The following is a 15,057-nucleotide window of genomic DNA, read 5'->3' as shown; positions in this document are numbered from 1 at the left end:
GGTGGTCATTATAAGTTTGGTTTGGAGGAGCAAGAGTTGTCACGTAAGCCATGGGACCTAGAGGTGGTTCCACGGCGGTCATTATAAGTTTGGTTTGGAGCAGCAGGAGTTGTCGCGTAAGCCATGGGACCTAGAGGTGGTTCCACGGCAGTCATTATAAGTTTGGTTTGTAGCAGCAGGAGTTGTCGCGTAAGCCATGGGACCTAGAGGTGCTTCCACGGTGGTCATTATAAGTTTGGTTTGGAGCAGCAGGAGTTGTCGCGTAAGCCATGGGACCTAGAGGTGCTTCCACGGTGGTCATTATAAGTTTGGTTTGGAGCAGCAAGAGTTGTCGCGTAAGACATAGGACCTAGAGGTGCTTCCACGGCGGTCATTATAAGTGTGGTTTGGAGCCGCAGGAGTTGTCGCGTAAGCCATAGGACCTAGAGGTGCTTCCACGGCGGTCATTATAAGTTTGGTTTGGAGGAGCAAGAGTTGTCACGTAAGCCATGGGACCTAGAGGTGGTTCCACGGCGGTCATTATAAGTTTGGTTTGGAGCAGCAGGAGTTGTCGCGTAAGCCATGGGACCTACAGGTGGTTCCACGGCGGTCATTATAAGTTTGGTTTGGAGCAGCAGGAGTTGTCACGTAAGCCATGGGACCTACAGGTGGTTCCACGGCGGTCATTATAAGTTTGGTTTGGAGCAGCAGGAGTTGTCGCGTAAGCCATGGGACCTACAGGTGGTTCCACGGCGGTCATTATAAGTTTGGTTTGGAGCAGCAGGAGTTGTCGCGTAAGCCATGGGACCTACAGGTGGTTCCACGGCGGTCATTATAAGTTTGGTTTGGAGCAGCAGGAGTTGCCGTGTAAGCCATGGGACTTAGAGGTGGTTCCACGGCGGTCATTATAAGTTTGGTTTGGAGCAGCAGGAGTTGCCGTGTAAGCCATGGGACTTAGAGGTGGTTCCACGACGGTCATTATAAGTTTGGTTTGGAGCAGCAGGAGTTGTCGCGTAAGCCATGGGACCTAGAGGTGGTTCCATGCCGGTCATTATAAGTTTGGTTTGGAGCAGCAGAAGTTGTCGCATAAGCCATGGGACCTACAGGTGGTTCCACAGCGGTCATTATAAGTGTGGTTTGGAGCCGCAGGAGTTGTCGCGTAAGCCATGGGACCTAGAGGTGCTTCCACGGTGGTCATTATAAGTTTGGTTTGGAGCAGCAGGAGTTGCCGTGTAAGCCATGGGACTTAGAGGTGGTTCCACGGCGGTCATTATAAGTTTGGTTTGGAGCAGCAGGAGTTGCCGTGTAAGCCATGGGACTTAGAGGTGGTTCCACGGCGGTCATTATAAGTTTGGTTTGGAGCAGCAGGAGTTGTCGCGTAAGCCATGGGACCTAGAGGTGGTTCCATGCCGGTCATTATAAGTTTGGTTTGGAGCAGCAGGAGTTGTCGCATAAGCCATGGGACCTATACAAAATGGGTGAGATAGCTGAGGTAGCTAGAGAGCTGGTTGCTAACGTAGGATTGTTTGGTTTTTGTTAAGACTAATTGGTGCTGAAATTCCGATTTTCATGCAGAAATCTTGTTGTTTTCACTTTAAAGGGACTCTGAGCAGTGCAGAAACTATGGAAAGATGCATATCATTTTAAAGCTCTCTTTCTCCTCTTTCCAATGATATATAAACCTCCACCCTACGCCTTTTAGTTTTCGCTATTTTCGCGATCAAAATTGCTGCAGCCACAATTTTGTTCGCGAAAATAGAGAAAACTAAAAGGCGTAGTGCGGCGATTTATGTGTCGTCAGACAGAGGAGAAAGAGAGCTTTAAAATGATATCCATCTTTCCATAGTTACATTGTATTACACAGGGCGACTTTTTCCTAAAGTCAGCAGCTCCATTCTGCTGAATGGAGCTGCTGACTTTGAGAAAAAGTGTGTTGTGTTGGTGGTATAATGGTTAGTATAGCAGCCTACTAAGCACTAGACCTAGGTTTGATTCCCGGCCAATGTATGTAAGCTGGCTTTTGAAATCCTAAAATTCCCTAAGCAAGCTCATTTTTCTCTTGGATATATCACAATGGTACATGCTAGGCTGGCTTCAGCTAGTGTTGGGCGAACAGTGTTCGCCACTGTTCGGGTTCTGCAGAACATCACCCTGTTCGGGTGATGTTTGAGTTCGACCGAACACCTGACGGTGTTCGGCCAAACCGTTCGGCCATATGGCCGAACTAAGAGCGCATGGCCGAACGTTCCCCGAACGTTCGGCTAGCGCTGTGATTGGCCGAACAGGTCACGTGGTTCGGACCCGAACGAGCTCTGATTGGCCGAACGGGTCACGTGGTTCGGGTAAATAAATACCCGATCCACGTCATTTCTCCGCCATTTGTCTGTGGGTTTAGCTTTGGGTAGGCAGGCAGGGTAGTTCTCTCTCCATCAACGAGAAACCACAGACTGCCAAGCCAGTATATGTCGCACACTATTAGCATGGAAAAAAGTTCATTGCCATACACATATTGCGAAAATTAGAAAATATTTTATTAAGTAAATAGAAAAAATTGTTAAAGCTAATATTAGCATATATCAAGGCAGCACTCCTATACAGGAAGATAACCAACCAGACACATTGTGTCAATTGTTTAAAAATTATGAAGATCTGGCACTTAAAATTTTGAGGCGAAAGTGGAACATAATTTCAATGAAAAAATATATTAAGGTTAAAATTATCCCTCGAGGGTTACGGGAAAGGATTATACCTGCGGAACATCTTAGAAATGAGCGTTTCTTGCCTCAATGGCAAGAATACTGCATAAGTAATGGTGTTTTTGTGATGACAATGATGGTAGAGGAAGAAACAATTCAATTGATAGAGATAGAAAAACTGCAACTTAAATTGCAGAATGATCTTGAGAAATATAAGTCGTTTGATGATTTTGGAATGTACAATGGTAGAATAAAAAAAGCTTTAGACCTTGAAAATGAAAAAATCAAGGCTAATAAACAAAAAAAGTATCAGAGAGAGATGTTGACGATTTTTCCACAGGCAATGTGTTTGTTGCTTATCAGCAAAATCCATGCGGTAGAAGTCGTTCAAGACGGCGCAAGATTAGTTGGGCGTCATCGGGTGAATCACAGGATGAAGGGCTCGTTGGGGGTCCATCTCCTCGCGGACAAAGCAGAAATCGGTCACAGCAACAGAAAGGAATTTTGAGAAGAACAGAGGGCGTGGTTATGCGCCAGAGTGCTTTTTTAGAAAAAAATCCCCCCAAAAATACGAAGGGGACAAAGGAAATAAGTCCAAGTAGATAATTATGAGAAACAGGACCAGGCAAAGAAAAATGGTAATATAATTAACTTATCCCAATTATCTCTAAATAGGGATGATATTTCATTGTTAAATAAAGGCTTAACTTTTTGCCCCATTAACACGGTACATCAGTTTGAAATATTTAAAGATGTACAATTATACTTAAGAAAAGTCTTATAAAGACGATGAAATGGGGCTTAATGATGACCTTATGGGACAAACAGGTATTGATGATTTTGATCTGATTGAGGGGATGGAGGAAGAGGAGATGGGTTCACAGGAATCAAAACTACCATTACATACGGATATGCGTCCCAAATCAGTTTTTTATGCCTTCTATTCAGCAAAATAAATACATATCAATTTTTAATGAATGCTTAATGAGTGAAATTACATCATGGGGTGAAATGGCTTTAGAATATGACAATCTAACATATGGAGAAAGACAGTCCCTAAAAAAATTACAGAATCAGAAAGATATAATTATCAAACGTAGCGATAAGGGAGGAAATATAGTGCTGTGGCCGCGGGAGATGTACCTGGACGAGGCTATGCGTCAGCTCAGTGACAATGAATGTTATGAGCGCGTATTAGCAAATCCCTTCACCAGTCTTAACCTCCTTGCCGGTTTTCCCGACCTGAGCTCGGGGTAGAAAAAACAAGCTATTAGCGGTGATCCCGAGCTCAGGTCGGGGTATGCATTGCAGAGCTTTACCTTTAGTTGTGGAGTCCCGCGCGCGATCTCGCTGCACAGCGGGACTCCAGCCTCTCTCTCCGGCAGTGTGGGGTCTTTCCCTGGCCGCCGGGATCCCCCATGTCCCCGCTATTCTTCCGGGGACCCGGCAGCCAGTTGGAGCAGCGCAGCCGTGGTGGTGGCAGCAGAGCGGTGGTGGCAGCGTGACGTCATCGAGGGCGGGGCTAATATTGAAAACGAACTTCTCTATATTAGAGAAATATAGAGAAGTTCGTTTATATGTATATTAGCGCCATCTTGTGGACAAAGAGAAAACTGCAGCACAGGAGCCCAGGAAGGTACATTTTTTTTTTTATTTTGCTGCAGATCTCACTGCCAGAATGATTTTTTTCAGGTTTTAGGGTCTGAAAGAGTGAAAAAAAATTGCACCGCTTTTAGACCCTAAAATCTGGAAAGAATCAGACCGCCAAGGAGGTTAAGGAAAACTTAAACTAGAAACTACAGTGGGGATATCTAGACAATATCCTCACTGAGCGAGAATACAGAGCATTGTCTGTGGATCAATTTGTGGTACCTGTACTTTATATGCAACCCAAAATCCATAAAGATATCTCAAAACCCCCAGGCCGGCCAATAATTGCTGCAATTAATGCACCAACTGAGAAAGCAGCGCAATATGTAGACCAAAAACTCAAGCCTATGGTAGAAAGACTGCCCTCATTTGTACTTGATACTATGCAATTGTTGGAGAAACTACATAATGTTTATGTCCCAGAGGGAGCTCTGCTGGTAGGCTTAGATGTGGAATCATTATTTACCTCCATTCCTAATGAGGTGGGCCTGAGGGCAGTAGAGAAATATCTTTATAAGTACTACCCATGTGAGGATGTCCATAACGATTTTGTAGGACAATTGTTAAAATTTATTTTGAATAATAACTTTTTCTCGTTTGATGGAAAATACTATAGACAAAAAAGAGGCGTGGCCATGGGGGCGGCGTGCTCTCCGGCATATGCGTGTCTCCATTTGGGCGCATGGGAGGAGGAGATGGTCTATGGGGACTCGCGTTTCCGGGAGCACGTCCCCCTATGGCTCCGCTATGTGGATGACATATTTATGTTATGGACAGGGAGTCAAAGCGATTTGCAACAATTTATACATGCCTTGAATATTAACAACTACAATATCTATCTGACATATAAAATGCATCAACAAACTATTGAATTTTTAGATGTGATTATTAAAAAAGAAGGTAACAATTCTGATATTGTCCAATAGTTCAACCACTATGGGTAGAAATCCAATCTTTAATAACAAGGGTAACAAACTCTAATATTCCTCTAGACCCCTTATATATGCTCCTAGGTAAACCGCTACCTGGAATAAAGAAAAATACGATGAGACTGATTACACATATACTCACAGCTACTAGACTATCTATAGCATCTTATTGGCGTAAACCTCTCTCTCCCACAATCTCTGCAGTTATTACAAAAATCAGCTGGACTAAGGCTATGGAGTATCTCACCTCCCTTCTAAGAGACACAGAAGAGAGATTTAAACAAACATGGGACCCATGGGAAACATATTTTCTCAACTACATCCCTCCCTGATCTATGTTTTTACTTCCTAACCTCCATTGAAATGACCTATGGGACATTAGACGGGAAACAAACTATACCTGGGATTATACAGACTACTTTGAATGGTTTAACTAATATACATCATAATAACCCATGACTTTTGTTGCTTCTCCTCCATAGTGGGGCACAACCCGTCCCACACTATAATTGGTACGCTCTCTTTTTCGCACTGATGGACAGGCCAAAGGAACAAAGACTCATATATCAACCTAGCTTGGATCTTGTTAGTATGCTATCTTTATTTTTTCTATTTTGTTTAGGTTTTATGGATAACTGGAAAATACGGACAATACAAACTTATAAGAATAATACATGTTCCATATCTTCAACTTTATTGTATTGTAAACATGATATGTTTTCTCTTTTGTTAATATGGACATATACTGATATTTTCAAACGTCTGTAAGATACATTATATGTTTAATAAAAACAGTGTTACAAAAAAAAAAAAAGAAGGTAACAAACTGATTACCTCGACTTATAGAAAGCCAACGGCAGGAAATATGTTGCTACATTACGATAGCGCACATCTTGAATCTCAAAAAAGAGCAGTCCCAATCGGTCAGTTCCTGAGACTCCGCAGGAACTGTAGTGACATACAAAAATTCAAGACTGAGGCCTATGACTTAAAAGAAAGGCTTAGAGCCAGGGGTTATCCCCATAAACTGTTAAAATCTGCACTGTACAGAGCATTGAAAACTGACAGAAACACGTTACTGACTAAAAAGAACAGAGACAACAGTAGTCCTTCACCGCGACTAATTACGACTTACGGACCACACTGGGGGAGACTAAAAGATACCCTGCACAGATTCTGGCCCATACTAGAAAAGGACAAGAGATTAGCAAAAATAGTAGGACCCAGACCTGTGCTTACAGCAAGACGGAACAAAAACCTATCCGATTTACTGACGGCTTCTGAGTATAAAAATAATTCAGGTCATCAATTTTTTAAACGAAAAAATGGAATGTATAAATGCAATGATTGTTCCATATGTCCATTGATTGAGGTCACTGATAAATTCACGAATTCAGCAGGAACAAAAACATATGATATCAGACATGCAATGACCTGTAAAACTAAAAACGTGATATATCAGTTGACCTGCCCATGTGGGAAATTTTATATAGGAAAAACTAAACGAGAAATGAGATCACGTATCCAGGAACATGTAAGGAATATAATTGATGCAGGGAAAGAGGAAAATGCAGAAAAAGAAAAAACTCCAGTTGCTCTGCATTTCTTAGAATATCATAACTCAGATCCCTCTAGTCTAAAGGTGAAGGCTATTTATCACTTAAATCCTGGTACTAGATATATGAACACAGATGTACAAGTATATAAAAAGGAAAGTTATTGGATTTATGTTCTAGATACATTGAGCCCAAAAGGCCTAAATACAGACCTGAATTTAAAAGTATTCCTATAGTAGGGGATCGCTACTTACTATGATGTGTATATATAATGTCTGGTTCTATGTGCTGTTATTTGTCTTTGGAGTTGGGGGCTCTCCTGTGGGAGGGAGAGGGGAGATGGGTGGGAGTACATAGTTGACCCAGCCCAATGATCCCCTCCACTCAGATATCTATAGTCGAAAATTGATATCTAAATAGATCGGAGGGATAAGGGGTAATTTTACCTAATCTATGGTCAGCAGCAATAATTTTATGTGGTAGGAGTGTACCTGGGATGATTAAATGTATTAGCGTAGGGAGTATATGGGCCTATTAGATAAGCTAGGAATGAATTTCTGTATTTTATAGGTAAAGAAACATATAGCCACAAGATGGAGCAAAATAACATCAATGGAACCTTACTTCTGAGCAGAAATGCAATAAGAAATATCCCCACAAGATGGTGCCAAATCCCCATGATGGGAAAAATATATGTAGTTATTCAACTGACCACTAGATGGTGATATGCCCCAGACGTCACGTTTTTTCGGCTATAAATACGGATCCTATGCGGAATTACGTGATACACGTTCTGACGAAGCTCCGGGGGCGGGGCGAAATGCATTAGCGCGACTCACAAACACATCCGCACGCCAAGCCGCCATGCCAGCGTGACAACTACATTGCTGAACTTCTAAAGCAGTCTGGGCCCAGCAAACAGATATGGAGACGTACAGCGCAGCATAAAGCGGATAAGTATCATCTCAACCTTAATGTCTGTGGACACTTATTTCTATAGAAGCCCCTGTTGCGAGTGGACAGGTGGACAATATTATTCTTATCAAAAGGACTGAGACCAATCTCTTATATGCATGACGCAGATGATATACCTACACTTTATATGCTGTGAACCACGAGGATTATACAGATGGTTTTATTGGAAAAATAAGGAGGCTTTACTAGATGGTGGCTATTATAAACACTGTTGTTGCAACGAAGATATATGCGATGCAATTCAAAGTGCAGTCTCTGCTATAGATCCGGAATCCTATATCCATCTTGTGGTGAATTTTTAGAAAGCATGCTTACAACCTTTTTTCTGATGGTACCACAGTTTTTGTCTATGGACATTTGAGCTCTGTGTATGGTCTGCAAATCTATAGTAGGCCCCTAGCTGGTTGAGTCCTTTGGGCTTTAATTGGCCCTAGCAATAAATGTAATATTGTCATGACAATTCTATGTGCAATTTGAGCTGGCGGCAATATAATTATGATCATATTGGTCCCTAAATTTTTGCCTCTGTGAGAGTATTATTTTGGTTACCTGGTCAAATCCCAGCTGGGAGGACTCAGGATACCTCACGTTATTTACAGGAGGCTCTGTGGAGTACCACTATGGTCTTAAATTATATATGGCGAGGGTTTTCCTATCCATGATGGGATGGGTGATGCAGGTGCACTCCACGGTTGGCTTGGCACTCACTGATATATGCTAATATTAGCTTTAACAATTTTTTTTATTTAATTAATAAAATATTTTCTAATTTTTGCAATATGTGTATGGCAATGAACTTTTTTCCATGCTAATAGTGTGCGACATATACTGGCTTGGCAGTCTGTGGTTTCTCATTGATGGTTTGGTGTTGCCAGTGTCTGCACCTGTTTTCTAACATTCTATTGCAAGCAGGATTTATCCTGAATCGAATTAGATATAATAGTGGTTTGAAGTAGTTCTCTCTCCAGCCAGGCTAGCCAGGGTCCACCCAGTCATTGTGTCGCTGCTGGGAACAGTAGTACACCGCTCACCCACACTATATAGCATTGTGTTTACTGCACTCTGTGTCTGCTGGGAATAGTGGTACACCGCTCACCCGCCACTGTATAGCATTGTGCTCTGTGTCGCTGCTGGGAATAGTGGTACACCGCTCACCCGCCACTGTATAGCATTGTGCTCTGTGTCGCTGCTGGGAATAGTGGTACACCACTCACCCGCCACTGTATAGCATTGTGCTCTGTGTCGCTGCTGGGAATAGTGGTACACCGCTCACCCACACTACATAGCATTGTGTCTACTGCCACTCTGTTTCTGCTGGGAACAGTAGTACACCGCTCACCCTGTATAGCATTGTGCTCTGTGTTGCTGCTGGGAATAGTAGTACACCACTCACCCACACTATATAGCATTGTGTTTACAGCCACTCTGTGTACACCGCTCACCCACCACTGTATAGCATTGTGTTTACTGCCACTCTGTGTCTCTGCTGGGAACAGTAGTACACCGCTCACCCGCCACTGTATAGCATTGTGCTCTGTGTCGCTGCTGGGAATAGTAGTACACCGCTCACCCACCACTGTATAGCATTGTGCTCTGTGTCGCTGCTGGGAACAGTAGTACACCGCTCACCCACCACTGTATAGCATTGTGCTCTGTGTCGCTGCTGGGAATAGTAGTACACCGCTCACCCACCACTGTATAGCATTGTGTTCTGTGTCACTGCTGGGAATAGTAGTACACCGCTCACCCACCACTGTATAGCATTGTGCTCTGTGTCGCTGCTGGGAACAGTAGTACACCGCTCACCCACCACTGTATAGCATTGTGCTCTGTGTCGCTGCTGGGAATAGTAGTACACCGCTCACCCACCACTGTATAGCATTGTGCTCTGTGTCGCTGCTGGGAATAGTAGTACACCGCTCACCCACCACTGTATAGCATTGTGCTCTGTGTCGCTGCTGGGAATAGTAGTACACCGCTCACCCACCACTGTATAGCATTGTGCTCTGTGTCGCTGCTGGGAACAGTAGTACACCGCTCACCCACCACTGTATAGCATTGTGCTCTGTGTTGCTGCTGGGAATAGTAGTACACCGCTCACCCACCACTGTATAGCATTGTGCTCTGTGTCGCTGCTGGGAACAGTAGTACACCGCTCACCCACCACTATATATCATTTCTGTACTGCCACTGTACTGCTGCCAGTCAGCGTGTACTTTAAGGATAAGTGAAATGAAGAAGAAATCCTGTGAAAGAGGGAGGGGCAAGGGAAGAGGTGTTTCCCCTGACCGTTCACGTACAGGCCACAGTGGAGCACCGAAGAAAACCCACTCAATACCGCCCATGTTGTCCAGGAAATCAACCCTCACAAATCCAAAAGAACAGGACCAGATAATTAACTGGATGACCTCTCAAGCGTCCAGCAGTGGGTTAAGCAGCACCAGCACATCACGCACGAGGTCCGAGTCCTCAGCCAGTTACAAGGAGCCAGTGGGCACAAAGCTGACACAACCAGCAGCGACACCACGCACACAACTGCCAAATAACCAGTCCGATGAATTTCCTCAGGACACAATGGGGTATTCGCAGGAGCTATTCCCAGCCCAACAAACTTCCACCTTTCAAAGGTCAATGGAACAGCCAGAAATGTTGTGCCCGGATTCACAACCATTTACTGTGGGAAATGCACCGCACACTGAAATGCAAGGCGAGTCCGAGGACTTTGAAACCCAAATCCCAGAGCAAGTTGGGCAGGAGGGGTTTCAATTGCAGGAGGTCGGCCGAGAAGATCTGGAAGACGACGTTGGAGTGAGCTGCGCAGAGGTTGTTCTGGGGAGCTCTACTCCACAGCGGCGGCCCACAATCACATATGACGAGTTTGAGGAGATGGAAGAGGAGGGTTTGGACAATGTGGACACAGACCCAGATTTTGTATGTGAAGGAGAACATCGCCGTCGTAGCAGCACAGATGAGTCTGTTGAAGAACCCACTGCTGCACGAGTTCGCCTTGTGCCACAAGGTAGGCGGCGCGAAATTTCAGGCACCACAAGCGTGGAAGTTCAAGTGAGACGCAAAAGAGGCGCAAACAGAAATCGCCAGCAAGGCAGGTGCTCCAAAGTCTGGCCTTTCTTTGAAGACTGCACTGAGGATGTTACCATGGCGATTTGCAAGGTGTGCAAGACCCGCCTGAGCAGGGGGAAAAATATTAACAACCTCTCCACCACCAGCATGACCCGCCACATGGTATCCAAACATCCCACTCTGTGGTCAAACGCGGCAGGACAGGGTACCAGCAACACTGCCTCCCTTGGGGTCACCAGACTCACCACCAGACCCTCCTCAGCAGCAGCAGTAGCCCAGCCATTGCGTGGTTCACAACAACATTCACAAACATCAGACGACGCTGACACTGTCACTTTCCGGAATAGTGCTCTTGAGGTCTCCCAGTCTTCATCAAACACAACAACCAACAGCCCTTCAGTGTGCAGCCCTACGATTCAGTTGTCTGTCTCGGAGATGTTTGAGCGCAAGAGGAAATTGCCAGCAAATGACCCCCAGGCCGTGGCACTAACAGCCAGCATAGCCAAGGTTCTGGCCTGCGAAATGCTGACATATCGAGTGGTGGAGACAAACAGCTTCAAGGGCATGATGTCAGTGGCCATCCCACGTTACGTGGTTCCCAGCCGCTACCACTTTGCGCGCTCTGCAGTGCCTGAGTTGCATGAGCATGTGGTCAGCAAAATAACCCAAAGCTTGAAGAATGCAGTTGCCTGCAAGGTTCACCTCACCACTGACACCTGGACGAGTGCGTTCCGCCAGGGTCGATACATCTCCCTTACCGCGCACTGGGTGAACCTTGTGGAGCCTGGCAGCGATTCCTCACCTGCTACGGTGCGGGTGTTGCCCACGCCGCAAACAGCTGCACCGCCGTCCCTCCCACTGGATAACAACAGCAGCACCTACCTCTCTGACTCCTTCTCCTCCAACGCATCTCAAAGCTGTACCTCATCCGGAAACGCTAACCCAGCAGCAGTAGGATCGTGGAAGCAGTGCAGCACAGCTGTTGGCATGCGTCAGCAAGTGTTGCTGAAGCTGATCTGCCTTGGGGATAAGCAGCACACAGGGGAGGAAATTTGAAGGGGAATAAAGGAACAGACGGATTTGTGGCTGGCACCGCTGGACCTGAAACCGGGCATGGTTGTGTGTGATAATGGGAGTAATCTCATTCGCGCTTTAAGGTTGGCTAAGCTGACACACATCCCTTGCCTGGCGCACGTGATGAACCTAGTAGTTCAGCGGTTCCTGAGGACATACCCAGGCGTGACCGATCTTCTGTTGAAGGTGCGACGAGTGGCCAAACATTGTAGAAATTACAGTACTGCTTCGGGGGCACTCGCCAAGATGCAGGAGCGCTTCAATCTCCCCCACCATCGCTTGCTGTGTGATGTCCCTACGCGCTTTAATTCTACGCTGCACATGCTAGCCCGCTTTTGTGAGCAGAAGAGTGCAGTGGTCCAGTACATGACGGCTCAGTACCGAGGCGCATCCGGACAGCTGCCAAACTTCTGTGGATCCGATTGGGCCAACATGTTGGACCTCTGCCAAGTCCTCCAAAATTTTGAGCAATCCACGTTGCTTGTGAGCAGTGACAACTCTTCAGTCAGCATTACCATACCACTGCTGTGTTTACTGAAGAGGTCAATGTTGAAAATCAAGGAAACAGCTGTCATGATGCAACTGGGGGAATCTGAAGGAGAAAACGATCAACGTGATGATACCAACATCAGGCCATCTGCTTTAGGAAACGCTGGCCCCAGCAGCTATGACGAAGAAGAGGAGGAACAGCTGGAGTTGGAGCAGGAATTTCATGCCACCACTGACGAGGGCCAGAGCGGTGCACGTTGGACTTCCACAATTCAGCGCGAATGGTCAGCAGAAGCAGACCAGGAGGAAGGTGACGACTATGATGCATCACAACAACTATCACAACGCTCACAAGAGGATGATGAGGATTCTGGTAGGACTCTGGCACACATGGCTCAATTCATGCTAGACTGCATTGAACGCGACCCACGCATTGTGCGCATTCTGGACAACACCAATTACTGGGTTTATACCCTTCTGGATCCACGGTACAAACACAATGTTCCAAAACTGCTTGAAGAAAGAGTCAGACAGGTCAAAATGGAAGAATACCAGCAGGCCCTTGTGGAGACTTTAGAGAGGAGATTGACATCCTCCCCCTCCTTTAGCCAGTTGTACGCCGACAGACTGACTTCCGCAAACCCAGGACGACCAGGAGGGCAGCAAACACAAGCCGCAGCTAGTGCCCAAAAGGGAATGGTATCGGCAGTGTCCTTGGAGTGGGAAAATTTTCTGACACCCATGCAGCAGCAGCCCACTGAACAGCAAGCGTGCAGATCCACCTCCAACACCGATCGCCTGGAGAAGATGGTCAAGGACTACATGTCAGATGGCGTAGCTGTGTTGAACAATCCATCTGCACCCTTCAACTATTGGGTATCGAAGCTAGACACCTGGCACGAACTGGCAATGTACGCAATAGAGGTGCTGGCTTGCCCGGCAGCTAGCGTTATGTCGGAACGCTGTTTCAGTGCTGCCGGAGGCATCGTCACAGATCGGCGTATCCGCCTCTCCACAGAAAATGCAGACCGTCTGACTCAAATTAAAATGAATCAATCCTGGATTGGAAACGACTACGCAACACTCCCGGACCCCAACCAAGTAACATGAACAATGAACATCTGTGATGGGTTAGCGTTTCCGGTCCCTGTTTATTGAACCTCTCATCTGTATTACATTTATGACTGCATGGCGACAAAAAGCCAATTGCTATCCGCACGCTTCTTGTCCTCATGCAAGGCCTGGGTTGTTGTGTCTCAAAGCGTGGCCTTCTCCTACTGCGCCACCCTCCTCCTGTTCCATCACGTGTGCTGCTGCTGGGTTAGCGTTACCGGTCCCTTTTCCTGGAACCTCTTATCTGTATTACATTTATGACTGCATGGCGACAAAAAGCATGTTACCTGTGCAAAGAAAAATGACATTTTCCGCATTTAAAAGACATTTTTTCCTTTGAAACTTTACAATCAATGTTCTTAAAAACTATAAGCTCTTTTTCAAATATTTTATTTTTCTCTTGTACCCACTCCCAAGGTGCACATACCCTGCAAATTTGGGGTATGTAGCATGTAAGGAAGCTTTACAAAGCACGAAAGTTCGGGTCCCCATTGACTTCCATTATGTTCGGAGTTCGGCGCGAACACCCGAACATCGCGGCCATGTTCGGCGAACGTTCGCGAACCCGAACATCCATCAGCATGTAGCATTGTAGTGTGTTGTGTTGGTGGTATAATGGTTAGGATAGCAGCCTACCAAGTGGTAGGCCTGGGTGCGATTCCTGGCCAATGTATGTGAGTTGGCTTTTGACATCCTACAAATCCCTAAGCAAGCTCATTTTTCTCTTGGATATATCATAATGGTACATGCTAGGCTGGCTTCAGCATGTAGAGTTGGTGGTGGTATAGTGGTGAAGAGAGCTACCTACCGAGCACTAGACCTGGGTTCGATTCCCGGCCAAGGTATGTAAGCTGGCTTTTAAAATCCTACAATTCCCTGGAAGACGAGAAAAAGGACTAAAGGAACAGTCAATAGGGTCTATGGGCTACCATATAGCATAAACAAGGTTCTATTTGCGATGATTTTAATTTTTCTGCCAGAATCCAGAATTCCGCAGAATTTTGCAAAAATCCGGCAGAATATTCATAGCGACGGAATTCAGCGCTGGCGGAATCCGTGAATTACGCCGGAACGGAATTTGCACTTTGCGATCATCCCTGTGAGCAGACACTCACCGGATTCAAAGACCTCCACTCAGGTCTATTAGAGCCTTGGGACACTTTGGGCCGTCCCCCACCGCACCAGAACCACTTGTCACCACTATTCCTCCTTCTTTACTCACAGCAGATTGATCTCTGTGTACACATGACCTCAAAACAAATGCCACACATAATTGTGTAAAACCATAAACATTTAATGTGATATAAAATCAATTGCACTCACAGATTGCTTTCTTGTTAGTTAGAGCATAGAGTTTGGTTAAGGGCTCTCCCCCAATTAGTTGGGCCCCGGCTGGCACTTGTAGTTCCTTAGCTGCAAACAGGATGGCATGCACCTCCACTACCGCCGCAGGTCAGGACTCCGCTTGTTCGCCCACGTGTATCTCCGCTCTCACTTCCACAACCTAAATCCCGC

The sequence above is a fragment of the Hyperolius riggenbachi genome, chromosome 6, assembly GCF_040937935.1.
Source record: "Hyperolius riggenbachi isolate aHypRig1 chromosome 6, aHypRig1.pri, whole genome shotgun sequence".
Taxonomy (NCBI): domain Eukaryota; kingdom Metazoa; phylum Chordata; class Amphibia; order Anura; family Hyperoliidae; genus Hyperolius; species Hyperolius riggenbachi.
Note: the sequence above shows the minus strand (reverse complement) of the source record.